Genomic DNA, 27,500 nt, shown 5'->3' on the forward strand with positions numbered 1-27,500 from the left:
CATACTTGCGCTTGCGTGCGTACAGAAGTATTCATTTACAGCTAGAAAGAGAGAGAAAGAACGACTTATGTATGTTTGCGTGTGAGTGTGAGTGGAGTGGAGCAACGTGAAATAAAATGTCTTGCTCGAGACACACGGGCCAGCCTGGGAATCGAACTCACTACTTCGTGATTGTGAGCCTGACTCTCTAACCACTGAGCCATGCGTCTTCATTATATATATATATATATATATATATCTATATATATGCATATATGCTCGAAATAAGGAGTAGATAGACAGCCGACAAACTGAATGAGGCCCTGTGTTTGTCCTGTTTTTTCCATTTTTTTTCATGTTGTTTACGTATTTCATGTTGTTTGAACCGTTGGTGACGTCCTGTACACATATAGGCATGTATATATATAATATAATATATTATATATATATATATATAAATATATATATACTATATATTATTTACTATTTATGATATATACATATTATATATAAATACACACACACAAACACACACACACATATATATATATATATATATATATATTACATAATACATACATATACATATAATATATATACCATATATATATATATATATATATATATATATATATATTATATATATATATATATATATATATATATATATATATATATATATATAAATATATATACTCACATACATGTGTAAAATTTTTTGCTGGATATATCAGTGTTGTATGCAAAAAAATAACTACATACATACATACATACATACATACATACATACATACATACATACATACATACATACATACATACATACATATGTGCTATCTTTCACTGAACACCCGTGGAAAATGTAAGCAACGACAATTACAGAACCGAAGCAGTTTTTCTTTTTGGTGGAAAACCCTGATGATGTTTGTTCTGCACTTAGTTACCCGAGTTATAGATACTCCCCTTAACTTTCCCGTCGTCAGAAATTCTTGGAACCATTGACTGCTCGCTGGAACTGACGAGTATAAACGGAAACAGAAGTAGACAAGTATAAGGAGGAGGAGGAGGGGGAGGAGGAGGAGGAGATAGAAAAAGGAGAGGAAGAGGAGGAAGAGGTAGAAGAAGAAGAAGAAGAGAAGAAGAAGAAGAAGAAGAAGAAGAAGGAAAAGAAGGAAAAGAAGGAAAAGAAAAAAAGGAGAAAAAGAAAAAAAGAAGAAAAAGAAAGAAGAAAAAGGAGAGGGGAGAGGGAAATAGAAGAGAGTAAACGAAAAAGAAAGTAATAATAAAGAAAAGTAAAAAAAGAACGAGGAGTGGGTGGGAATTTTCAAAATCTATAAATTCGGCAAATTGAGAAAAAAAATGGGATTGGCAGAGCGGACGGATTGATAATTTATGTTACAGTTGGTCTTCCATAGTTGAGTTGATTCACGCCCTTCTCAGAAAAGTGAAATAAGTCAGAAATCGTTTCGGGATCTTTCAAAGTTGTTACAAAAGGGGGTAAAGAATACAAAAAAAAAAAAAAACGAACGAAAAAAGGGGACACAAAGGACCTGGGCTGGCTGTAAACTTATCCACAAAACGATACAAATACATCTTCGTCGCACTCACACACACACACACACACACACACTCTTTCTTTCTTTCTTTCTTTTTCTTCTTTCTTTCTTCTTCCTTCCTTCCTTCCTCCCTTCCTTTCTGTGTACCCTGTCGAAGCAGACAGTCAGTTGGAGCAAATAGTAACGGTGGAGTACCCGACACAATGAATTAACGGGAAAATACGATTCAAGAGCTGTATTTATCAATGACCAAAGCGAAGTAACTATTATTATTATTATTATTGCTTTTTCTCCCCTGACACCTACACAAAGCCTGAAACTTTTAGAATCGAGGCCTACAGTCGATGAAAATCGATCCAACTGTGCAGTTTACCGCCAGTTCATTTGATCGATCCTAGAACGGATAATATTGATTTGTGCGAAAACAGAGGCCCAGAGCCTTTCTCTTTTTTTTTTTTATTTAGTATATTTTCGTTTAAAAACAATATACAAGGGAATGATATCGGTTTCTTTAATGGACCACAACAGGTTCTCACGAAAAATACGGTAAATATGTTTTTAACGCATTTAAAAGGTTGATAAAAACGAAATCTTATTTCAAAATTATTTCAAAACTTGTTCAAAATGAGGCAAAACTTCAGAGAAAAACATCGGAGGAAAGTTTTATATGTCAAGACAGAGTTTGTATATAAAACTACTTGACACTTGGAGAATTCTAAGAAGGAAGCTTGTTGTTGAGGTTGTGTGTTTGTTGTTGTTACCGGTTTGGTATTAGTGTTTGTGGGTATATATAACTATATACATATATAAGTGTGTGTGTGTCTGTGCGCGCACGATTCAATTATAGTAAGTTTGAAGGATAAGAGATTGTAACTCTCTACATACATACATACATACATACGTACACAGATACGTATATACATACATACATACATACGACACGCATACACACACAACACACACACACACACGAGTTGATTTTCTTGTGCTGTGCACATGTAAAAGTGTATACTCGCCAGTTGTAAAATATTAAGTGCCCGTGGATATATACATATATCTTTATCTGAGTATATATACATACATACACATACACACATATATATATACACACATATATATTTCAACTCGCACTTTTTCTTCAAGTAGGAACCTCATGACTTCTTTAACACCACCGCAAAAAAATTATAATAATGATAAAGAAAATATATTACACAAGTGTCAGAAGAATACTACCGCGGATTATATTTGAACTCAAGTCCTGTTCCTTTATGTGATTTCTTTAACTGAGGATCGTACCCTACCCTTAATATACCATTCTCGCTGTTGTTCATGCTTTTGGCATCGTCCAACTCGTTGTCTGAGGCGTCGTCGTCCCACAAAGGTTAGTCGAAGAATTTCTTGTATTTTAGTAAAATTTTTCGTTTTTGTTCATACGTACCCACACGTCTGCATACAAACACACACACACACACACACACACTCACTCACAAACATGTATACACGCACAGACAAATATGCATAGAGACACACTTATACACATATACATACGTACCCGTATACATACAAAGTCACTTACTTATATATATTTTATAATTAGGGTTCAGCAAAGATTTGCTTTACCACATACCGAAGTTTAGAAATAGCAGCCAAAGAACCTTAGCTATTTCCTCTACTTTAAAAAGAGACTCCCGGACAAAAACAAAGTACTCGAAAATACCGATTGATTTGCTTTATTTTCCCTCTCTGTCTGCGTGGCTTGTTTTCGAGTACTTTGTTTTTGTCTGGGAGTCTCTTCTTAAAGTAGAGGAAATAGCTAAGTTTCTGTGGCTGCTATTTCTAAACTTCGGTATGTGGTAAAGCAAATATTTGCTGAACCCTAATTATAAAATATTACTTAAGTTTACCGAGAAATGGTCCTTTTTCATGCCGAATTCTACTTGGTGAAATTATTGATTACTAGTTAATTAATTAATTTTACCCTTTGTTATTATATATATATACATACAGACATACATAAAGAAACATACATACATTCTGTATGCACAAACATGCGTGTATGGTAGTTGTTGTAGTGATGCCGTTTTATTAAAATTAATTGTAGCATGCTTGCCGAAGACTGTGCCATTGGATTTTCCTATTCTATATTCATGGGATTTATTAAGTTTATTTAAATTTTTCTATTTAACTCTGGATTTAAACTAAAAGTTGAAAATAAGGAAAATACACACATACACACTCACACACACACACACGTAAATATATACAGACACACAGAGAGGCACGAACACAGACAGTCACCCAAATATACACATATATATACACATTTATAAATACATTCATACACACTCGAGTGTGTGTGTGTGTGTGTGTGTGTGTGTGTGTGTACGGAAATACAAGTTTTGTGTGTCTTAGGTTCCGGTTTGCAAAACACTGAAGTTTTAGAAGACAGGCCGAATGAGCACTACAGTGTGTGTGTATATGTATATATATATATATATATATATATATATATCTGTCTGTCTATCTATCTATCTATCTATCTATCTATCTATCTATCTATCTATCTATCTATCTATATGTTAATGTATCTAGCGTATATACGTATGTATATCCATGTATTTTACATACAATATACGTATACTTACATAGAAAAACAAATAAATATATATGTGTATACCTCATACCCTTACATATCTCTACATCATATATTTCCACACACACACAGATCCCCTATTTAAATCGGCTTTCACTTATTAACGCCACAAAAACGGCATTTGGCGGATTGGGTGATGCAAAACCTGTCATGAGGGTGACAGAAAAAATCGAATGGTATTAAACTGTAAAATTAAAAAAATAGCTACAGAAGGTGCAGGTAAACTGTACCCCAACCCTACGGAATATACCGTAATGAAAAATATATATAGGACTGTATACATAAGGAGGTCCTGAAATGAGAAACCGCCAATTTTGTTTTTTTTAGGGATCAGCAGTGAAGAAAGTTATCTCAATACCACGCTGTATATACCGTAGACCTATATATATGCATATACATATATACATACATACATACATATATATATATGTGTGTGTGTGTGTGTGTGTGTGAAACGTTAGCACGCCGGGCGAAATGCTTAGCAGTATTTCGTCTGTCTTTACGTTCTGAGTTCGAATTCCGCTGAGGTCGACTCTGCCTTTCTTCCTTTCGGGGTCGATAAATTAAGTACCAGTTGCATACTGAGGTCGATCTAATAAACTGGTCCCCTCCCCCAAAATTTCGGGCCTTGTGCCAAGAGTAGAAAAGTATATATATATATATATATATATAGGCGTGGCTGTGTAGTAAGTAGCTTGCTTCCTTCCCAACCACATGCTTCTGGGTACAGTCCCACTGCGTGGTACCTTGGGCAAGTGTCTTCTACTACAGCCTCGGGCCGACCAAAGCCTGGTGAGCGAATTTGGTAGACGGAAACTGAAAGAAGCCCCTCGTATATGTCTGTGTGTCTGTGTTTGTCCCCCCGACCATCGCTTGACAACCGATATTGGTGTTTATATCCCCGTGACTTAGCAGTTTCGACAAAACAGACCGATAGAAAAAGGACTAGGCTTGCAAAGAATAAGTCCTGGCCTCGATTTGTTCGACTAAACTCTTCAGGGTGGTGCCCCAGCATGGCCACTGACTGAAACAAGTAAAAATAAAAAATAAAATGATTATACTGAAGGGGTCCCAGACGCGTTCAGGATATTTTTTCTTTTGTACACTTCTGCCGGTTATTGTTATCTAAACAGCTGCTCAGCCACCCTGCGACAAAGTGAAGTCGTTTGTCTGATTATCATATTTACATTTTCTCTGTGTTTTTTCTTTTATACTGAATCTTGTTCGTTGCCCGAACAAGATTATTTAGGGCAGGAGACGGGGCGATGTGATTGGTGCTCACCGTGGCTCTTGTGTCCCGTTGAAATGAAAACTTACAATTAAATAGGTTCAAAGTTATAAACCATCCCGTCTCTTATTCACACATCTTATCTATCTATCTATCTATCTATCTATCTATCTATCTATCTTATCTTATCTGTTTATATATCTAATGTATTGAAAGCGTGTACAATACATGTATGCATGTGTGTGTATGTAATTCGATGAAGGCTAAACAAGCCGAAACTTCGAAGTTACTGGTAATCTACTTTCTGTGTACTCGAGTTTAATGTAAAATTGTTTTTTTATTTTGTTTTTGTATTTGGTTTGCAAGATTCCTTATGTGAATTCGTGTGTTGAAGCATATTTTATTGTGCCTGGGGCGAGTCATTCTCTTTTATGCCTTATTAATTTAACGCACTCACCGGTCTGATTTCCACTCATGACACAAAAATGTACGTATACGCGTGTATATATATATGCATGTGTGTATATATGTATATGTATACATGGGTGGGTACTACTAGCGAACAATGGTCCCGGTGCGCGCACTCGCGTAGTCGCGCATCCGCGCTAGCTAGTCGTGACTTGTTGATCCTAAAACGACTACCTAGCAAAGTAAATAAAACACAAAATAAATAGTTTTTTTACACAAAGTAAGTAATTTTTGTTAAACAAAGTAAATAAAACACAAAAACACAAAGTAAGGATCGACTAGTCACGACTAGCAAGCGCGGATGCGCGAGGACGCGAGTGCGCGCAGCGGGACCATTCTTCATAAGTAGTACCTATATAAGCTTGCCCAAGACAGAAATTTGGCTGCTATTTCTAGCATCTCGAGCGATCGCGTATAGGGTTTCTTCGTTTGTGGCTTCAATTAAGGTGAGTGTCCTACACAATTAAGTCAGGTGTTAGTGAGGTTGATTAGGAAACAAAGATCAAATTATGGTGTGACTCCAAACCTGATGGTGTGACTCTGATCATAATTTTGTAGCTTCCTCCCGTGTTTGCTGCTCTTTGTGGGGTTAAGTAGTAAATAAGGCGGGGTTTCTTCCCCAAACGAGGTGACAAGTAAAGTAGGGGTCAGATGTCGGTCGCGACGCTGACAACAACCGCAAACGCTGGCTCACTGACACATGCGTAAGCATGAATGAGGATGCTTCGATGCGGTCTGCTCGACTGCTTGAAATAGCAGCCAAATTTCCCTCAAGTCACATACTACAGTCTTACTAATGAAAAGGATAATTTAGATAATAAATTCCAATGTTTTTCAAAACAGACGGGATGGTCACAGTTAGATTGCCTTTGATCAACAGGTATTTCTTTCGACGAGGACTGCTCTGGGATTGAACTTCAGCACAAGTTTTACAAAGGACAAATATTGTTTTAGTGAACCTGAATATATTACTGGTATTTTGTTTACGGATTCCAGAAGCTCTGTACAGCTGTTTGTACCATGCTAGAAATAGCAGCCAAATATCACTCAAATCAACCTATCTTAATTAAAACAAATACAGAACATTAAATAATATAGTTGATGTTACAGTGCCTGATTAAAATAAATATAAACGGGATGGTCACGGCTAGATAGTCTTTCAATCTGACCTGCAGGATCATGATCGACGTGAATTTGAGGCTAAGCAACACATATCCCCATCACACGGTTCCTTCCTGATTCCACGGGGTTACCGCTATGTGGTGGCTCTGCTCTGCTAGAAATAGCAGCCATGTCTCCCATAAGTTCAACCTACTGTTTTTTTTAAATAAGGAAGTGATACATAAGGTCATGCAGTCCTATATATGTACCCTAACGTACACGGGGGTGATCGGGTGGGGGAGGTCGCAATTGGAATGTCTTTGATAGTAAGTTTACTTAAACTGGGTTTGAAGGTCGTCTGGGGGCTTCAACCGCAACGATAGCAACCATAACAACCAGAGGGAACCTTTATGTGGTCGCTAAAAATAACAACGAAATCTTTCTCAGATCATACTCCACCGGTGGTCTTCAAAAAAAAAAAAACACTTTAGAATTTGAATAATGTGCTCCTGGGTTCATTGCACACAGGAGAAAAAACAGGATAGCCACGGCTGGAATGTCTTTGATTTGAGGCTACTCGATTAGCGCTGACCTGGGGTTAAACAGCATGAGCAACAACTGTCATGACATGCAAGCGAGCGAGAGAACTGCAACTTGGTCGTGTGACCTACAGGAAATAGAAATAACAGCCAAACTTCCCTCATATCACAACTTACTAATAAAGGAAAAACAAAAAATATATGGGACAGTGTAATCTTTGAAGTATAGCAAGATGTGATGGTCACGGTTGGAGCGTCTTTCATCACTGATCATCGAGCCAACATACACAAGTGTGCCCCTTTCGCGACTTTGTTTCCTCATAACTTTCAGATAAATGGGTATGTCTTACAGAAATTTTCTCATGGCTGTGTGGTAAGAAGCTTGCTTCCCAACCACATGGTTCTGGGTTCAGTCCCACTGCATGGCACTTTGAGCAAGTATCTTCTATCATAGCTTTGGGCCGACCAAAGCATTGTGAGTGGATTTGGTAAATGGAAACTGAAAGAAGCCCGATGCATATATATATATATATATATGTGTATATCTATTTGTGTGTGCCTTTGTGTCTGTGTTAGTCCCCCCGCCACCATCACCGCTTGACAACCGGCGTTGGTGTGTTTATGTCCCTGAGACCAATAGAATAAGAGTTGGGCTTACAGAGAATAAGTCCTGGGGTTGATGTATTCGACTAAAAAAATCCCTTTAAGGTGGTGCTCCAGCATGGCCGCAATCAAATGACTGAAACTTACAAAAGAATAGAAGTCATCTTTCAGGTGGCATAGATACATCCTGACACACATCACAGATTTTTCTCAAAATTCCAGCTTCCACTTTCTGTGTGGATATTTTTTATTCTTTTACTCGTTTCAGTTATTAGACTGATGTGATGCAGAATCCATGCCTTCTGAAAATTAATTGCAGATGAACCCCACCCACCCACCGCACCCTTCACCAACAAGACAGGATTGTCACAAGTGGAGGGCCTTTAGTTGAACCAGGAACTAAATAACAAGCACACCAAGGCACCCCCTCATTACCCATGTATCAAAACCAAGCACAAAAAAGACCCAAAATACCGTAATTGTCTGCACGGGTCACCAACGACACAGAGAACAAGCCAATCACTGAGACCCATTGAGGCAAGTCCTCTCTCTCCATACACATCTACACAAACTGGGGCTCTGTAAATATTTGCATATGTTTTATACAGCATTTTTATGCATTTTTATCTCTCTCTATTTGTGTATTGTGGTCGTCAGTATAGTTCTGTGTGGTTTTGTGAGTTATTTGAGAAGAGGTTAGTTATAATGGAATGAAGAAGAGCTTGGGAAATCCTATCTAACAGAAGTAACCATTTAGTTGTTGGCTGGGTTACATTTTAATAATTAACTATATAGGCTGTAAAGGTGCATGGCTCAGTGGTTAGAGCGTCGGACTTGCAATCATGAGGTAGTGAGTTCAATTCTTGGACTGAACTGTGTTGTGTTCTTGAGCAAGACACTTTATTTCACATTGCTCCTCTCCATTCATCTGTTGAAATGAGTTGTGATATCACTGATACCAAACTGTATTGGCCCCTTTGCCTTCCCCTTGGATAACATGGGTGGTGGTCGACTACTGGGCTTCCACAAACAACCTTGCCTGGACTTGTGCCTTGGAGGGGAACTTTCTTGGTGCAGTCCCACGGTCCTTCATGACTGAAGGGGGTCTTTACCCTTTTACCCTTGGCAGATTATGGGACAAGATATAGATGTGTGAGCATGTGTGTGTGTGTGTATAAATAGGTGTAGGCAAATGATGGCATTTGAACTCAGGATGTAAAGACAGACGAAATGCCTTTAAGCGTTTTGCCCAATCTGCTAACGATTCTGGTAGCCCCCCCCCCCCATTTGAATAGACATTGCAAAGCATTTTGTCCAATGCTTTGCTAATTCACTCCACTCAAAGCTTCATTTACTTCAATTTTTTCTTTTCTTCTTTTTTTGGTTAATTAGTGTAATTAGTAGAATTTGCTTCGTTATTTTCCCTATTATCCGTGTTTGTATTTTAACAATGTTGTTTCTTATATCACCAAAACAGCACAGTTATTGGTTGTTCCTGCATGTCAACACAATCTGGCAATTAACACATACCAGGTTCTACTTATCTCTTAACAGAAGCACATTTCTTGAAGCAACACATGGCATAATTTCTTTGCATGGTTTAACACTGCCAGCTCCACCACCACCACCACCACCACCACCACCTGATTATCTGGGGTGTCTTGAGTTGAGTTCACTGTCTTGCAAATGTTCGGCCTACAATTCTGCTCAGATTATTCCTCAAAATGCTGATGCACAATGTCCCTAAGGCATCAACCCATGACGTGTTTTCTGTTAGTTTTAATCCCCTTCACTTCATCAACTAAAGAGTGGCCACAAGCTTTGAAAGCCCTAAAATGTTGCACCATCATTCAAGATGGAGAAGCAAGTCTTATCACCCTGTTAAAAGGTGGATGAGGACAGTAAATATAGTCAGGGAGAAGAGGCTTGTTCTGAGCAGCTGGGAGAGAGTGCTTGCCTTAGTGATCAAAGAGATTGCAGGTTGTATGGCTTCCTCAAAAGGACCTCATGGGCTTCTCCACTTTGGGGGATATTTTTCTTTAATTTGAATTTTTGGTTTTTTTATTTTTGTTATTTCTCTTGTTTACATGTCTTTTTTTTTTATGAAATTCCACATTATCATTCTGTACTGTCATTGATCTTTTATGCTTAATGATAAAGGAAATGATTGTTATTATGATTATTATTATTATTATTATTATTATTATTATTATTATTATTATTACAATTGAATGAGAGAGCAGTGCATGCCATCAAATTGACACTGGGGTAAAATATACACAAAATCCTGTATACCCATCATGACTACCCGTCTGATAAGGGTACACCAGCCACATGCAGCGCAACCATATGTGTGCGACATGGTGAGCTCATATCAAGATAAACAGCGCATGACCTTGCAGGTGGAGCCCAGTTAGAATTTTCTTCTGGTCGAGTAACCAATCCCGCTCAAAAGGTCCCTGAACAAGGTTTGTTTAAAGATGTTGAACGAACACACATGTTTCCAGAGGTGAATTATTCAAACCCCAGAGAATTCCTTTCAATACACAGCTATGATGCTCCCATACTACTTCTGCTCATATCGTCAGCCACTAAGGGACATGCTCAACTGGTTAAGGTCAAACAACTGACAAGCAAATCTGTGGTATTGAGCTGAATATTTGCAGTAGCCCATCTTTTATACCAAAACAAAACAATGTACATGATAACACTTCCAATCAGTTAAGATCAGAAGCCATGAGAGCCACTGCCTGGTACTGGCATTTACTGCATCAGGGCAGTAAATTATTATTATTATTATTATTATTATACCTATCATGATTCATAACTACCTGTCATATTTATGTCTGTCTGTCAGTCTATCTAGCCATTCATCCATCCGTTCATCCATCCATCTATATATGTATGTATGTATGTATGTATGTGTGTGTATATATATTTATTCATATACAACACACAAATTTCTGCACATGAACCCAGAGTTTCTACCCTTGGACAGGTCGCTTCAACTGTGTTTCTGACGTGAATTTGCTACCCAGATTTCGGTTAAATGAATTTTCCATGCTGACGATAAACATAGGATAATTCATTCACCTACTTAAATATATATATATATATATATATATACCTTAACCAGTTGAGCATGTCCCTTAGTGGCTGACGATATGAGCAGAAGTAGTATGGAAGCATCATAGCTGTGTATTGAAAGGAATTCTCTGGGGTTTAAATAATTCACCTCTGGAAACATGGGTGTTCGTTCAACATCTTTAAACAACCCTTGTTCAGGGACCTTTTGAGCGGGATTGGTTACTCGACCAGAAGAAAATTCTAACTGGGCTCCACCTGCAAGGTCATGTGCTGTTTATCTTGATATGAGATCACCATGTCGCACACATATGGTTGCGCTGCATGTGGCTGGTGTACTCTTATCAGACGGGTAGTCATGATGGGTATACAGGACTTTGTGTATATTTTACCCCAGTGTCAATTTGATGGCATGCACTGCCATATATATATATATATATAATATATATATATATATATATTATATATATATATATATTGTCCATCCCATGTTAGCATGGAAATTAGAGAGTTAAATGATGATGACGATGATGATGATGATATATATAAATACACACACACACCCAGGCACGATGATGTAACTAATCACACTATGTTTATAAATATTCTTGTTTTTAATAGTGATTGCATTTGTTAGAATGTTCCTGACTCCGTATTTATGTAAATACCTATTTGTCTAGCTGTCTGTCTATATATGCGTGTGTATGGGAAGGGGGGGGGGCATCTGTGTGTGTGTGTGTGTGTGCGTGTGGTTCTGTGGTTAGAAGCTTGCTTTTGAATACTATGGTTCACTGTTCAAGTCCCACTGCAGAGCACCTTGGGCAAGTGTCTTCTACTATAGCTTTGGGCTGACCAAAACCTTGTGAGTGGATGATTTGGTTAACAGAAACTGAAAGAAGCCTGTTGTCATCATCATCATCATCATCGTTTAGCGTCCGTTTTCCATGCTAGCATGGGTTGGACGGTTCTACTGGGGTCTGTGAAGCCAGAAGGCTTCATCAGGCCCAGTCAAATCTGGCAGTGTTTCTACAGCTGGATGCCCTTCCTAACGCCAAAACGTTGTGTATATCTATATGTGTGTGTGTGTGTGTCTTTGCATCTATGTTGTCCCCTGACCACCACTTGACAACCGGTGATGGTGTGTTTATGTCCCCGAAACATTAGCAGTTCGGCAAAAGGGGTCAATTGAACAAGTACCTGGCTTTTGAACAAAAAAAAATCCCGGTGTCATTACATTCAACCAGAAATTCTTCAAGATGGTGTCCCAACATGGCCGAAGTCTGATGACTGAAACAAGTAAAAGTTTTAAAAACATAAATATATTCATCTTCTGTGAATGCAAGTGAAATTGAAATCGAACAAAAATCAATGGAAATTGTAGTTGTGATACCAATGCCAGTGGCATGTAAAAGAACCATCCGAATGTGGCCATTGCCAGCACTGCCTTGACTGGCCTCTGTGCTAGTGGCACGTAAAAAGCACCAACCGATTGTGGCCGTTGCCAGCCCCACCTGGCACCTGTGCCAGTGGCATGTAAAAAGCACCCACAACACTCATGGAGTGGTTGGCGTTAGGAAGGGCATCCAGCTGTAGAAACACTGCCAAATCAGATTGGAGCCTGGTGCAGCCTTCTGGCTTCCCAGATCCCAGTCGAACTGTCCAACCCATGCTAGCATGAAAAACGGACGTTAAACGATGATGATGATGATGATGATGATGATAATATGTAAGCATAAAGTTCAGATCTTCCAACTACTTTATGTTGTCAATGACTCATTGTGTTTCCTTCATGCATGGATCAGTTCTGAACATTTAGTCTCCAATCATTTCCATATTAATTTCAATAGACTTTAGAAATGCTCACCCATTGCTTTACATTTTATCAAGTTTCCCTTTCATTGAGGCTTTTGTGGTGCACTAAAGCTGAAGGCCAGAGAAGAGCAGGAGTTTTTCTTGCTGTGATTGAGGGACTGAATGAGTTTAGGACAGGGTTTATGTCTCTGTGCAGACAAAAAGAGGTAAATGTTGACATGACTTGAAAAGTGTAGGTATGGGTTCAAAATATATCTCTGCATTCTGTGTGAACATATATGTGTGTGTGTGTGTGTATATGTACACAGGTATTTGTGTGTGTGAATATGTACGAAGGAAATTGTATCTTTATTTTAGCTGACACTGTGTGGTAAGTAGCTTGCTTACCAACCACATGGTTCCGGGTTCAGTCCCACTGCGTGGCACTTTGAGCAAGTGTCTTCTACTATAGCCTCGGGCCGACCAAAGCCTTGTGAGTGGATTTGGTAGATGGAAACTGAAAGAAGCCCATCGTATATACATATATATATATATATGTATGTGTGTTTGTGTGTCTGTGTTTGTCCCCCCCAAAATCGCTTGACAACCGATGCTGGTGTGTTTACATCCCCGTAACTTAGCAGTTCGGCAAAAGAGACTGATAGAATAAGTACTAGGCTTACAAAGGATAAGTCCTGGGGTCAGTTTGCTTGACTAAAGGCGGTGCTCCAGCATGGCCACAGTCACATGACTGAAACAAGTAAAAGAGTATACATATATATATATATATATTTACACACATACACACACACACACACATATACATACATAATATTAAAATTAATAATAATATGTATGAAAGTTAATATCAACACAACATTACCAAGGTAATTCATGTTAGTGAAATTTTAATTGAACACCTGAAAAAATTTTAGCTGTTAAAAACTGTAACAAAAGAAACGCCAAACCGAATTTAACTTTAGACATTCATATCTCTTTGTGTTTATGAATATACGAGGGTGAGTCAAAACGTAATGCCATTTTGTTTAGGACAGGTATAATTCCCAACACAGGAACATGTGTCATACATCAAAATGAAATCTGGTCCTCTGTGGATCACATCCCTACTTCTCAACATAGTCACTGTTTCTCTTAATAGCAAAGTTCGAATGAGAGCATGTATCCCTGCCCCGTAAAATTCTGTTGACTGTTGTTTGAGCCACTTCTTCACTACAGTTTTCACTTCTTCTTCACCGTAATAATGTTTGCCTCTCAAACCTTCTATAATCTAAAGTATTGTCCTCAAAGACACTTTGTAATTTTCGGTGAATGTTCATAGGGGTTTCCCTCCTCAGCAACAAGAAATTCAATCACTGCTCATTGTTTTTGATGTAACTCTAAGGGGACAACCATTTTGAATATTCCTTACTGGTCTAAAAACCTGAAAAGTAAGAAACTAAATATTTCAGAATTTATAATTGGGAAAATTTTCAATTATTTTTATCAAAGACTTCACATGAAATAAAGAAAATGGGATTACTTTTTGACGCACCTTCGTATATTCTTTTAGTTGTTTCAGTCATTTGACTGTGGCCATACTGGAGCACTGCCTTTAGTTGAACAAATCAACCCCAGGACTCATTTTTTGAAAGCCTAGTACTTATTCTAAACAATCTCTTTTGCCGAACCACTAAGTTACGGGGACGTAAACACACCATCGGTTGTTATGTGATGTGGAGGGACAAACACAGAAACACAAACATACACACACACAAACACACACACTCACACACTTACACACACACATACACACACATGCACACGCACACATATATGATGGGCTTCTTTCAGTTTCTGTCTACCAAATCCACTCACAAGGCTTTGGTCGGCCCAAGGCTGTAGTAGAAAACACTTTCCCAAGGTGCCACACAGTGGGACTGAACCCGGAACCATGTGGTTGGTAAACAAGCTACTTACCTCACAGCCACTCCTGCGCCTATGTATATAATTTATTATATATTATATATATGATTTATCATTTAATTTTTAATTGAATTCAACGCATTCATTTCCATGTACACCATTCATGTCTCCCCATGCCGATGGCATGTAAAAAGCACCGTCTTAATGTGGTTGATGCCAGCACCCCACCCCGACTGGCTTCTGTGCAGGTGGCACATAAAAAGCACTATCCAAATGTGGCCGATGCCAGTGCCGCCTGACTAGCTCCCATGCTAGTTGCACGGAATAAGGCATCCACTACACACTCAGAGTGGTTGACATTAGGAAGGGCATCCAGCTGTAGAAATATTACCAGATTAGATTGGAGACTGGTGCAGCCTCCTGGCTTTCCAGTCCCCAGTCAAACCATCCAACCCATGCCAGCATGGAAAATGGACGTTAATTGCCTATGATGATGATGATGATATATATATATATCATCATCATCATCATCATCATCGTTTAGCGTCCGCTTTCCATGCTAGCATGGGTTGGACGGTTCAACTGGGGGCTGGATGCCCTTCTTAACGCCAACGACTCCATGAGTGTAGTGGGTGCTTTTTACGTGCCACCGGCACATATATATAATTATATATGTGTATGTATTTGGAGCTCCTCTATGCTGATGGCCTAGTTTTTATAGCTGAATCACTACCTGACCTCAAAAAGAAATTTAATTTCAAGTATGGAAACAAGGTCTGGAATCTAAGGACTATAAGCTTAACATAGCAAAAACCAGAGTCCTAGTAAATAGGAAAATAGACAAATTGCAAATCCGTTCTGGGAGATGGCCCTGCTCGGTATGTAAGAAGGGCGTTGGTAGAAATTCCATAAGTTGTACCCATTTGCATGCTTTGGATACATAAGAGTGCATACTTTGGATACATAAGAGGTGTGGCAGCATCAAAAGAAGGTTAATGGAGGACATGGTCTTTGTGTGTGACAAATGTACAGGTATAATAAGTCCTAAAAATACGCAGACAGTAGACTCCCACATTAGAAGTAGTAGATAGCTTCGGTTACCTAGGAAACCAAATTAGCAGCGGGAGAGGGAGTTCTCAAAATGTAGTTGCTAGGATAAGAATGGGTTGGGTGAAGTTCAAATTGCTTCTGCTTTTGTTGGTAACTAAGGGCCTCTCCCTCAGAGTGAAAAGCAGGTTGTATGATGTCTGTGTACATACACCTATGTTACGTGGCAGTGAAATATGAGCTTTGATTACAGAGGACTTGTGAAGGCTTGAAAGGCATGAAGCTAACATGCTCCACTGGATGGCTAATGTCAGTGTGCATGCATGAGAGGCTGTAAATGATTTAAGAGGAAAACTAGGTATAAGAGGCGCTTGATGTTGTGTGCAAGAAAGAAGACTGCTAGTTTGGTCATGTGATGCATACGGATGAGGACAGCTGTATAAAGTACTGAACGCTAATTGTGGAAGGTATATTTTTACCTTAGGTTTTTAACATGATAAATGTATTATAGGCACCTGGTCCTACTTTTTAAGTTTCAATTTTAGTTTCTTCTATATGAACAATCATGATTTTATTTCTTTAAGAAATATTGTTTAATTCTATTTGATTATTTATTTAACTATTATTGTTATTATTGTTGACCTGAGGAGTGACTATACTTTTAAATTGAATTGTGTTTCAATTAAATTTAAATTTAATTGTAATTTGATTTGAAATTATAGCCATGAAACGTACGTAGTCTTTTTACTTATTATATATTATTTATTCATTTTTTGTACTTTTTAAGATCTAGTTATATATTTTATTTTTTTTTATGATTTGGTTTATGTCTATCATTATTTTAATTATCATAATAGTGGTTTTTCTCTAATTTATATATATCATATATATATATGTATATATGTTCACGTATGGGTATACACTTGTACATGGATGTATAAAATCTATATGTGAATATAAATATTTTCATGTGTACATATGTAAGGTATATAGTTTTCCCCCTTGTGTTTCCATACATTGCTATGATCCTCACCTCGTTAAAGGCCTCAAGTCCCTTGCTGCTGTCTCTCTCTCTCTATCTCCTTGTGTGTGCCGATGCTGGCCATTGCTTGTTTGCGATGCACCCACCCATTCTCACCCCCACCACCAATACCGGAAATCTCTTCTCTTCTACCTAAATCACTGACAGGGCTCTCCCTCACTTCTGCCATCCCTCCAACCCATCTACCTCTTTGTATCTATACATAATGGACTAACCAATAACAACTCCATTTACTTAACTTAAACTTTGACCTCATATTTGAAGCAGTAATGCTTATATTTACAATGTCCATAACACTTATATGAAATTTGTAGAAAAGAAAAAAAAAAGTTTTATTCATCAAAGTATGCACCCATATTGTCAATACACTTTTGCCATTTCAGCGGTAGCTTTTCCAGCCCAGAACTGTAAAAGCCTGGCAATCGAGAGTTAATAAAATTTTGGAAGGCCTGTTTTGCTGCATTGTCGGATTAAATTTTCCCAACCACATGGTTCTGGGTTCAGTGCCACTCCGTGGCCGACTAAAGCCTTGTGAGTGGATTTGGTAGATGGAATCTGAAAGAAGCCTGTCGTATATATATATATAATATATATATGTGTGTGTATATGTTTGTGTGTCTGTGTTTGTCTCCCCAACGTCACTTGACAACCGTTGTTGGCGTGTTTATATCCCCATAACTTAGTAGTTCAGCCAAAGAGACCGATAGAATAATTGGTAGGCTTACAAAGAATGAGTCCTTGGGTCAATTCGTTTGACTAAAGGTATGGCCAAGGTAAAAGGGCTGAAACAAATAAAAGAATAACATATAAAAATATATATATATATATATATATATGTATAGACAAACAGACAGACAGGTATGGTTGGGAGAGCAAGTTAGTGAAACTGCGTGGGAAACACTTGAATCAATAAACATTGCCATTAAGGAATCAATATGTGTGATATGGATAGATGTAGAACCAATAATTTTTATTTCATTGATTCATTATTTTAGCAAAGAATATCCATTTTGGTTAATTCTAACAACTCTTTGGAAACTAAACTATTTTGTATCTGTAAATGCTACAGGATTCTGCTAATACAACTCTTTGCAATTTCAATCTGCATGCATTGCATTTACACACACAAAGATATGTATATATATATATGTATATATATATATATATATATATATATTATATATATATATATAAAATGATAAACGTTGCCCCTTTCAAACCTGGCCTGGCTCACAGGCCTGGTTTCCCGGTTTCTGTGGCGTATGTGTTCCCTCCAGCTGGACAGGACGCCAGCCTATCGCAGCATCACTCAAGAAACAGGAAGTGGGAGTGAGAGAAAGTTGGAGCGAAAGAGTACAACAGAGGTCGCCACCACCCCCTGCCAGAGCCTCGTGGAGCTTTTAGGTGATTTTGCTCAATAAACACACTCAACGCCCGGTCTGGGAATTGAAACTACGATCCTCCGACCACGAGTCCGCTGCCCTAACCACTGGGCCATTGCGCCTGCACTATATATATACAGGTATTAATAAGATAGATGGAAAAAGCAATTTTATTTAGTACAACACGTTTTGATCTGTTCTGGGTGTCTTAGAGTACATAAATAAGAAAAAATAAAAAGTCGGTGTTACGTATCGCTAAATGTCCATTAACTTTGGAAATGAGTAAAAACAGAGAAAAGTTGAAACACGGAAAATTCAAATATGAACGTGAAGATTCTTGTTTAAAGAAAATGACGTAATGAGCCGTCGCTGGTGCAACTGCTGAGAAAGAAAAGGAAGTAGAAAGGAAGGTAATACTTAGGCGAAAATAGGTTTTTGTATTCGTGCTCATACACACACACACACACACACACACATATATGAGGTCGTCGCCAGTGCCACTGGATTGGCTCCTGTGCAGGTGGCACGTAAAAAGCACCACTTGGGCGTGGCCGTTGCCAGTACCACCAAACTGGCCCTCGTGCCGGTGGCACGTAAAGGCACCCACTACACTCTTGGAGTGGTTGGCGTTAGGAATGGCATCCAGCTGTAGAAACTCTGCCAGATCAGATTGGAGTCTGGTTCGCCAGACCTCAGTTAAATCGTCGAACCCATGCCAGCACGGAAAACGGACATTAAATGATGATGATGATGATGATGATGATATATATATATATATATATGGATGATGATGATGATGATATATATATACAGGGAGTGATGGGTAAATTGTTGTCATTTTATATTCTTGATTTCGTGCATGTGACTTGTTTGTTTTTGATTTTGTCTATTACACAGTATAGTTGTGTCGGTTGAGCATCGTCTGTGAGAAAAACAGCAGCATGATGAAATTCACTCTGCCAGAAATTTGGAAATGATATACTGCTTGGCATTTGTGCTGGGAACTCCAATACAAACATTTCAGGGTGTTTGGGTGTCAGTCTGAGGACATGTGCCGAGATTGATAATAACAAAACATCCATTCAACATCATGGTGTTTGGAGTGATCACTAGTGATGGCCACGTTATGCCTCCATTCATCATCCCACACAAACTCAGACTGAATATGGAGGCCTACATGAAGTGCGTGGAGGATTTAGTGTTGCCCTGGGTCAAGAGGGTGGCTGCTGGAAGACCCTATGTCTGGCAACAGGACTCTATACCATGCCACACAAGTAGGAGAACCCAGTCATGGCTGTCAGACAATTTCTGCAACCACATCACCCCTAACATCTGGCCACCTAATTTCCCTGTCTGCATCCTCCTTGATTATTATGTGTGGGATGCAGTTCAGCCAGAGACCAACAAAACTCCTTGTAACACTAAAGATGAATTGAAGGCAAGGATTATGGCAGCATTCACCAACTTAAATAAGGAGACCATCCAGAAGAGTTGCAGGAAAATTCCAAAGTGGTCTGGAGGCCGTGGTTGAAGTCAATGGCAATTTTATTGAATAAATTTACTCTTTAGCATTTCAAGATATTTGGTAAATATGTCTGTTAAAATAAGATGTCAGTGTTATTTTCCTGTTTGCATAATTTAGATGGCAGTTTATTCACTGCATCCTGTACATATATATGGAAGACTGTAGGGAATATTTTTTCTATGACATAAAGGTTTAGTCGCTGTTTAGTTACATATTTATGAGTTGGTTATGAATTTACTTACTGAATTTATTTACTGATACTGTTGTACACAGGGTAAATGTGTTTGAAGGTTGTGGTTTCTTCAGTTTGCTTGTATATATAATTATGTGTGTGTATGGTGTGTGCACGAGGGCCAGTCAGGCGGTACTGGCATCAGCCACGCTCGAATGGTGCTTTTTATATGCCACTGGCACAGGAGCCAGTCAGCGGCCCTGGCAACAATCACGCTTGAATGGTGCTTCTAACATTCCACTGGCATGGGTGCCAGTCAGTGGGTACCTGTCATTGGCCATGACAATTTCACTTGCCTCATTGCCTCAACAGGTTTTCCTAAACAGTGTATTGTCCAACGATTGAAGGGTACCCTTAAATGGGCTGGTTATATATCTATGTATGTGTGTATGTATATACTTATGTATGAGTATATAACGGGAAGCTTTATGAAAATAGACAAAAGACGAAGGCAGGTGGGAAACAAACAAACAATTGTATTAGTATGGCGCTCAGGAAATATAAATAAAACAAGTCTTTAACGTTTTGAGCCTACGCTCTTCAACAGAAAGATACATAGAGAGAAAAAAAACACAGAAAGAAGGAGAGAAAAAAATGCGTGCAGTAACTAACGAATCAACATGGCGATCTGATTTCGGCCAGAAGTCAAAGATCAACCATGAGACACGAGAGCGAAATAAGGGGAGATAATAGGGTTGATAAAAGGGTTGAAGGACCAGCTAATAGTGCGTAGGAGGGGTCTGGACGTGTGTATGTATAGGTTGGTGTATGTATTAGTATGTATAAGGGTGTGTGTGTGTGTGTGTATGAGAGAGTATTAGTGCGTAGGATAGGTCTGGACAGGCGTATGTATGGGGTTGGTGTATGTATTAGTATGTATTAGTATGTATTAGTACGTATTAGTATGTATAAGTGTGTGTGTGTGTGTATGAGAGAGTATAAGTGCGTATGAGGGGTCTGGACGTGTGTATGTATAGGGTTGGTGTATGTATTAGTATGTATTAGTATGTATTAGTACGTATTAGTATGTATTAGTTGGTGTATGTATTAGTATGGCACATCATATATGATGTGATGTGTAAGTCGTGTGGTGTAGTGAGGAGAAGAGGGGGAGGGGGAGAAGAGGGGCAGAAGGGGAGGGGAAGAAGAGGGGGAGGAGAGGAGGGGGAGGAAGGAGGAAAGAGGGGGAGGGGGAGTGAGGGAGCAGAGGAAAGGGGAAGGAGGGAGGGGGAAGAAGGGAAGGGGAGTAGGGGTGAAAGGATGAAGGACTGAAGAAGTAGGGGTCGGGGGGAAGGTTAGGTGAGGAGGGGGGAGAGGGGGGTTAGATGAGGAGGGGGGGGAGTTGAGACCAAATGGCGTATAAGAGCGAAGAGAGAAGATTAATTCCTGTTCACGGCGCAAACGGGAATCCGGATGGCCTCTGTGTAAGGACAAACCGAACACATATAGGTGTTGCAAGGAGTGACCGGTGGAGCGGAAATGGCGTGAGACCGGTGTGTCGTTCGCAAGGTGGATGTCACGAAGGTGTTCCGCGAACCGGTCAGCCAAGCGGCGTCCCGTTTGTCCGATGTACAAGGAATTGCAGAGAGAGCAAGAGACGCAATAGATAATATTGCTGGAGGTGCAGGTGAAGGAGTGGATGATGGGATAGGGTTGATGGTGGGTGCTAGTGAGGCGGGTGGTGTTGGAGAGGTAAGGGCAAGTGCAGCAACGTGGGCGGGAGCAGCGGAACGAGCCGGGTTGGGAGGTAGGGTCAGGGAAGGAGCTATGGACCAAAAGGTCTCGAAGGTTGTGGGCTCGTTTGAAAGAAGGGAGGGGTCGGTTAGGGAAGAGGTGTGAAGTGGACGGGTCGGACTGGAGATGACGACACACGCACTCATGCATGGGGGTTGCAGTCTGGGGAGTTAGGTGGCCAGATGTTAGGGGTGATGCAGTTGCAGAAATTGTCTGACAGCCATGACTGGGTTCTCCTTCTTGTGTGGAATGGTGCAGAGTCCTGTTGCCAGACCTAAGTTCTTCCAGTAGCCACCTGCTTGACCCAGGGCAGCACTACCTCCTCCAGGCATTTGATGTAGGCCTCTGTGTTGAGTGTGAGGCTGTGTGGGAAGATGTGCGGAGGCATAACATCACCATCACTAGGGATCACTCCAAACACCATGATGCTGACTGGATGTTTGATTTTTATCTCCCTCGGTACATGTTTTGGGGTCATGGCAAGCCTACAGTTCTTTTGTATGTTCACCATCTGATACTGGCAAACATTTTTCTCATCTGAGAAAAACCAAAGCAGTTGGAGGGGATGCTTGAGTTTGTTCAAGGTCTTTTCTCCTGTCCTTGATGGCTGGGGATAAAAATTGGTCCTTTCTCATCTACCTGCCTGATAAGAAACTCAGACACTCCCATGTCACTGGAGTTGGAGGTGATTGGTTTTGAGGGATTGACATGGCCTGGATCCACCAACAAATTCAGGAGTTCTTTTTTTTATCAGAGTGATTAGAGTGAATTTCCTGAGCTGCTGTATCACCATTAGACTCAGCATTAGATTCAGAATTACCATTAGTCTCATCCAACTCCTTCTGAATCCTCTGCACTGTACTCAGATTGACACCAAACACACTGAAATGTCCATACTGGAGCTTCCGGTGCAAATACCAAGCAGTACATGTCGTTTCCAAATTTCTGGCAGAGTGGATTGCATCAAAATGTTGTTTTTCTCACAGACAGTGTAGTAGACAAAATTAAAGATTTAAAATGCCAACAATTTACCCATCGCATCCTTTCTAATTCCAACCACTTCACATATTGTACAGGGTGCTCTTTATGTGGCACTAGCATTGGTGAGGTTGCCAAATACCCGCAAGACAAGACCTACCCAACTGACTAGGGTACAGCATTGAGGAATATGGAAGTATGATAGAAGAGCATGAATGTAAGGCAGTGAGCTAGCAAAAACGTTTGCATGCTGGGCGAAAAGTCCCTAGCAGTGTTTCATCTGCTGCTACGTTCTGAGTTCAAATGCCGCCAGGGTTGACTTTGCCTTTCATCCTTTCGGGGTTGATAAATTAAGTAGCAGTTGCGTACTGGGGTCAATCTAATCAACTGGCCCTCTCCCCTAAAATCTCATACCTTGTGCTTAGAGTAGAAAATAAAAGAAGGGTATGAGTGTGTATGTGTGTGTGTTTAAATTACAATTATCGTGTGTATGCCATGAAAGGATAAAGACCCCCTTCAGTCATGCATGACCGGGGGATTGCACCTGGAAAGTTCCCCTCTGAGGCGTAAGTCTGGGGAAGGTTGTTTTACCAGCCTCCCCTCTCCATGTCACCAAAGTTATCCAAGGGAAAAGCAAAGGGGTCGATACCCCGTGGCACCAGTGATGTCGCAACTCATTTCTACATTTGAAGAAACTGGAACCTTGTGAAAAACATTGTCGTGCCCAAAAATACAACACGCAACCTGATCCAGGAATTGAACTCTCTACCTCATGATTGTGAGCCTGACGCTCTAAACCCTTAGCCATTTGCCTTCACATAGTTCCTATTATCCATGGTGGTAGTGAAAGCATACTTCCAAAGTTACTCATCCTATGGTGGGCAGCATTTTAGTAATTTGAAGAAGGGTTAATAAATTGGATATTGGTTTCAACTTTTGGCGCAAGGCCAGTAATTTTGGGGGAGGGAGTAAATCTATTTCTTTATTGCCCACAAGGGGTTAAACAGAGAGGGGACAAACAAGGACAGACAAAGGAATTAAGTCGTTTACATCAACCCCAGTTCATAACTGGTATTTATTTAATCAACCCCGAAAAGATGAAAGGCAAAGTCGACCTTGGCGGAATTTGAACTCAGAACATAACGGCAGACGAAATACTGTTAAGCATTTCGTCCAGTGTGCTAACGATTCTGCCAGCTTGACCCCCAGTGTCCCACTGGTACTTATTCTATTGACCTTGAAAGTATGCAAGGCTAAGTCGGCCCCAGCGTAATTTGAACTCAGAACAGAAAGCCTGACGAAATGCTGTTAAGCATTTCATATACCGTGCTAACAATTCCACCAGCCCATCATGTGGTGGTGGCCATGGCAGTGATGATGGTGGTCGTGAAAACAGACAAGGAAAAGAATATGAAGCCATTAAATGGGGGAGGCTGTGGTTGGTTAAGCAATTAGATGAGTGACGAGTAATAAGTAATGATGAGGAAGCGGAATGGGGTGGGGTGGGGTGGGGGATGTAGAATGCGATTGTTGAAGGGATCCGATTCCATCTGATTTATAGTCCCTGTTGATGGGAGGTGGGGTGGGCAGGTGGGCCGGCGGGAAGGTTCCATTAAAAGACTATTATAATATGTAATAGATATGAAATGAAGAACAGTGCGTACCCGTGTGTGTGTTTGTGTGCGAGTGTGTGTGTGTATGCAAGCATCCGCTTGTGTGTGTGTGAGAGTGTATGTGTTTGATGTGTGTGTGTGTATATGTTTGAAAGATTGGGTGTGTGTGTGTGTGTCTAAGTGTCTCTGCATGCATGAAGATTGTGTATGTGAGTGTGTGTGTGTGTGTGCAAGTGTGTGTGCATGCATCTTTGTGTGTGAGTGTGTGTGTTTGTGAGATTATATGCGTGTGTGCATGCATGAAGATTGTGTGTGTTTGTGGGAATGTGTTTGTGCATTCATGTGTGTGCATATGTATATGTGCATGTGTATGTGCGTCTGTCTGTGCGTGTGTGTGTGTGTGTGCGTGCGTGTGCGTGTGTATCAAATAACCATTATTATTAATAAGAGCCGGCATCTGGATTGGCAGCTCCAACATTTGCCTCTTGGTGATACTTACATAATTAGCTGCTTCCGTGACATTACACACCTAGCAGAGGGCGACAACGATGACAGTGACGAGGATGCTGAGGTGGGGGAGGAGGAGGAGGAGGGGGAAGAGGAGGGTAGTGATAGTGGAGCAGGCGGTGGTGGTGGTGGTGGTGATAGCTTTGTTGATGATGACAATGATGACAATGATGGTGGAAGCAGAAGAGGATTGATAGTGGTGGTGGTGGTGGTGGTGGTGTTGATAGCGGAGGCTTTGTTTGAGAGTGGCATTGATGATGATGGTAGTGCTGATGGTGATGATGATGATGATGATGAGGAGGAGGAGGAGGAGCGAAATATGATATATATTCGACTGACATGATGATGGCAGTCTTGGCAGCGAAAAATGTCACATGAGAAAGATGTCATTTTTGGTGACCCTTTTACTTGTCGGGTGGGGGGGGGGGTTAAAAAAAAACAAACAAAATGATACTGATAACAGTAATAATAATTCTAGAAAAATGTCAAACAGATAAGATATTGCCATTTTTATCTGTTACTTGTTCCAGTCATTGGACAGCAGCCATGCATAGGAAGTGCTACCCTGCCTGCCTCGGGCAATGAGATGGCATCATATAAAGGCTTAAACTGGTGGTACTCAACCGTTTTTTGCCTATAGAACTCATTTGTTTCCTATTTTACTCAAATGGACCTTCCAGACCAATCCATGTTCCAGAAATCCCTAATATATTTATAATTAAATATTATTAAGAATTGTATCAAAAATGATTGAGCCTTCAGCATTCAGATGACTCTGTCAAATGTAATGTTTGTTGATCCCAAGTTATTTTCATCTGGTCATTTATCATCTTGTAGCTTTGCAATCTTGGTGATGTGATTGTTTATTTTTTGAATGACATTGTAGGAGAGGTGTGAAAGGTTGAATCTGGCCATTCTAAACATAAAACAAGTGGAATGTTTTGGCTGGATATGGCTGCTTTAAATGCTAAAGGGTTTAAAGTATTTTGTGCATTGTTGAAATATAACTGATTTACATTATTTACATTTGACGGATATTTGTCCTCATCTTGTTTGTTGTTAACACAACGTTTCAGCTGATATACCCTCCAGCCTTCATCAGGTGTCTTGGGGAAATTTCGAACCTGGGTTCTCATTCCTAAGGTATTTTTTGATGTTATTATTGTTGTTGTTATTATTATTATTATTATTATCATTATTATTATTATTATTATTATTATTATTATTATTATTATTCAGGTCACTGCTTGGAGTCATTACCAACACAGGAACATGTATCATACATCAAAATGAAACTGGTCCTCTGTGGATCACAACCCTACTTCTCAACATAGTCACTGTTTCTCTCAATAGCAAAGTTCAAATGAGTGCATGTATCCCTATGCTGTAAAATTCTGTTGACTGTTCTTTGAGCCACTTCTTCACTACAGTTTTCACTTCCTTGTCACTGGACTATCATCTCTTCAGCCCCATGAAAGAGGGTTTGAGAGGCAAACATTATTCAAGCGGCGAAAAAGTGCATACTGTAGTGAAGAAGGGGCTCAAACAACAGTCAACAGAATTTTATGGGGCAGGGATACATTCTCTCATTAGAAGGTGGAACATTGCTATTGAGAGGAACGGTGACTATGTTGAGAAGTAGGGTTGTGATCCACAGAGGACCAGCTTCATTTTGATGTATGATACATGTTCCTGTGTTGGGAATTATATCTGTCCTAAACAAAATGGCATTACTTTTTGACTCATCTTCATATGTTGTGATTACATGCAAATTATGGGAATTCCACAGGAATGCATGCTGTGAGGCCTTCTAGTGATGCTCTGACCCTTTAACATTCAATATCCAATGGTCAGCCATTAGGAGATTGCTTTCTGTTGAGTTATAGCAAAAACAACCAAAATATAATTTTGCACATTTACCATTGGTGACCAAAATGTCATTCCATCTATGAAAGGATTAAAATAGTCGATGGGATTCTGTGCATCATACAGGTGTCCTCATAATTTCCTTCCCCTCACTTTTGACCTAGGACTATCGTAAAGATACTTGCCTACTAAAATGACCCCACTGGGATTGAACTTGGGTCTACATGACTGCCAGGTAGACGTTTTTATCTAATTATTATACCAGTTCATTATGTCGTTAAGATTTTGCTTATTTCCAATCTCCTCCAACCAAATTACAGTACAAAAAAAAGAAAAACTGCACACCTGCATGGTGCCTTGTGGTGGTAGCAAACCGATAGCCCCTGACTGAAAACTAAAATTTTACAAATCTCACAGGCACCAGCATGGCTGTGGGGTAAAAAGTTTGTCTCCCAAACGCAGGGTCTTGGGTTCACTCCCACTGTGTGGTAGCTTGGGTAATTGTCTTCTACTACAGCTCCACACTGACCAAAACCTTGTAAGTGAATTTAGTAGACAGAAACTGAAAGAAACCTGTTGTGTGTGTATGGAGGGGAGGGGTGTGAATGTGTGTATGCATGCATGTATGTGTGCGTGCATGCATGTATGT

General features: G+C 39.8%; 1 protein-coding gene across 5 annotated transcripts in view; it reads left to right on the forward strand.

Moving 5' to 3' along the window:
- Positions 1-1,260: 1,260 nt before the first annotated feature.
- LOC115219741 (histamine H2 receptor-like) overlaps positions 1,261-27,500 on the forward strand; it is a 192,131-nt gene continuing 165,891 nt past the window's right edge. For 2 of the 5 annotated variants that reach the window (XM_029789966.2, XM_029789969.2), the window contains exon 1: positions 2,134-2,916. The gene's annotated coding sequence lies outside the window, so the exon portion shown is untranslated. Of the gene's footprint in view, positions 2,082-2,133; positions 2,917-27,500 lie in introns of those variants that run through there. The other 3 variants (XM_029789967.2, XM_029789968.2, XM_036509797.1) reach the window with 3 other exon arrangements.

The sequence above is a fragment of the Octopus sinensis genome, linkage group LG15 (assembly GCF_006345805.1).
Source record: "Octopus sinensis linkage group LG15, ASM634580v1, whole genome shotgun sequence".
Taxonomy (NCBI): Eukaryota; Metazoa; Mollusca; class Cephalopoda; order Octopoda; family Octopodidae; genus Octopus; species Octopus sinensis.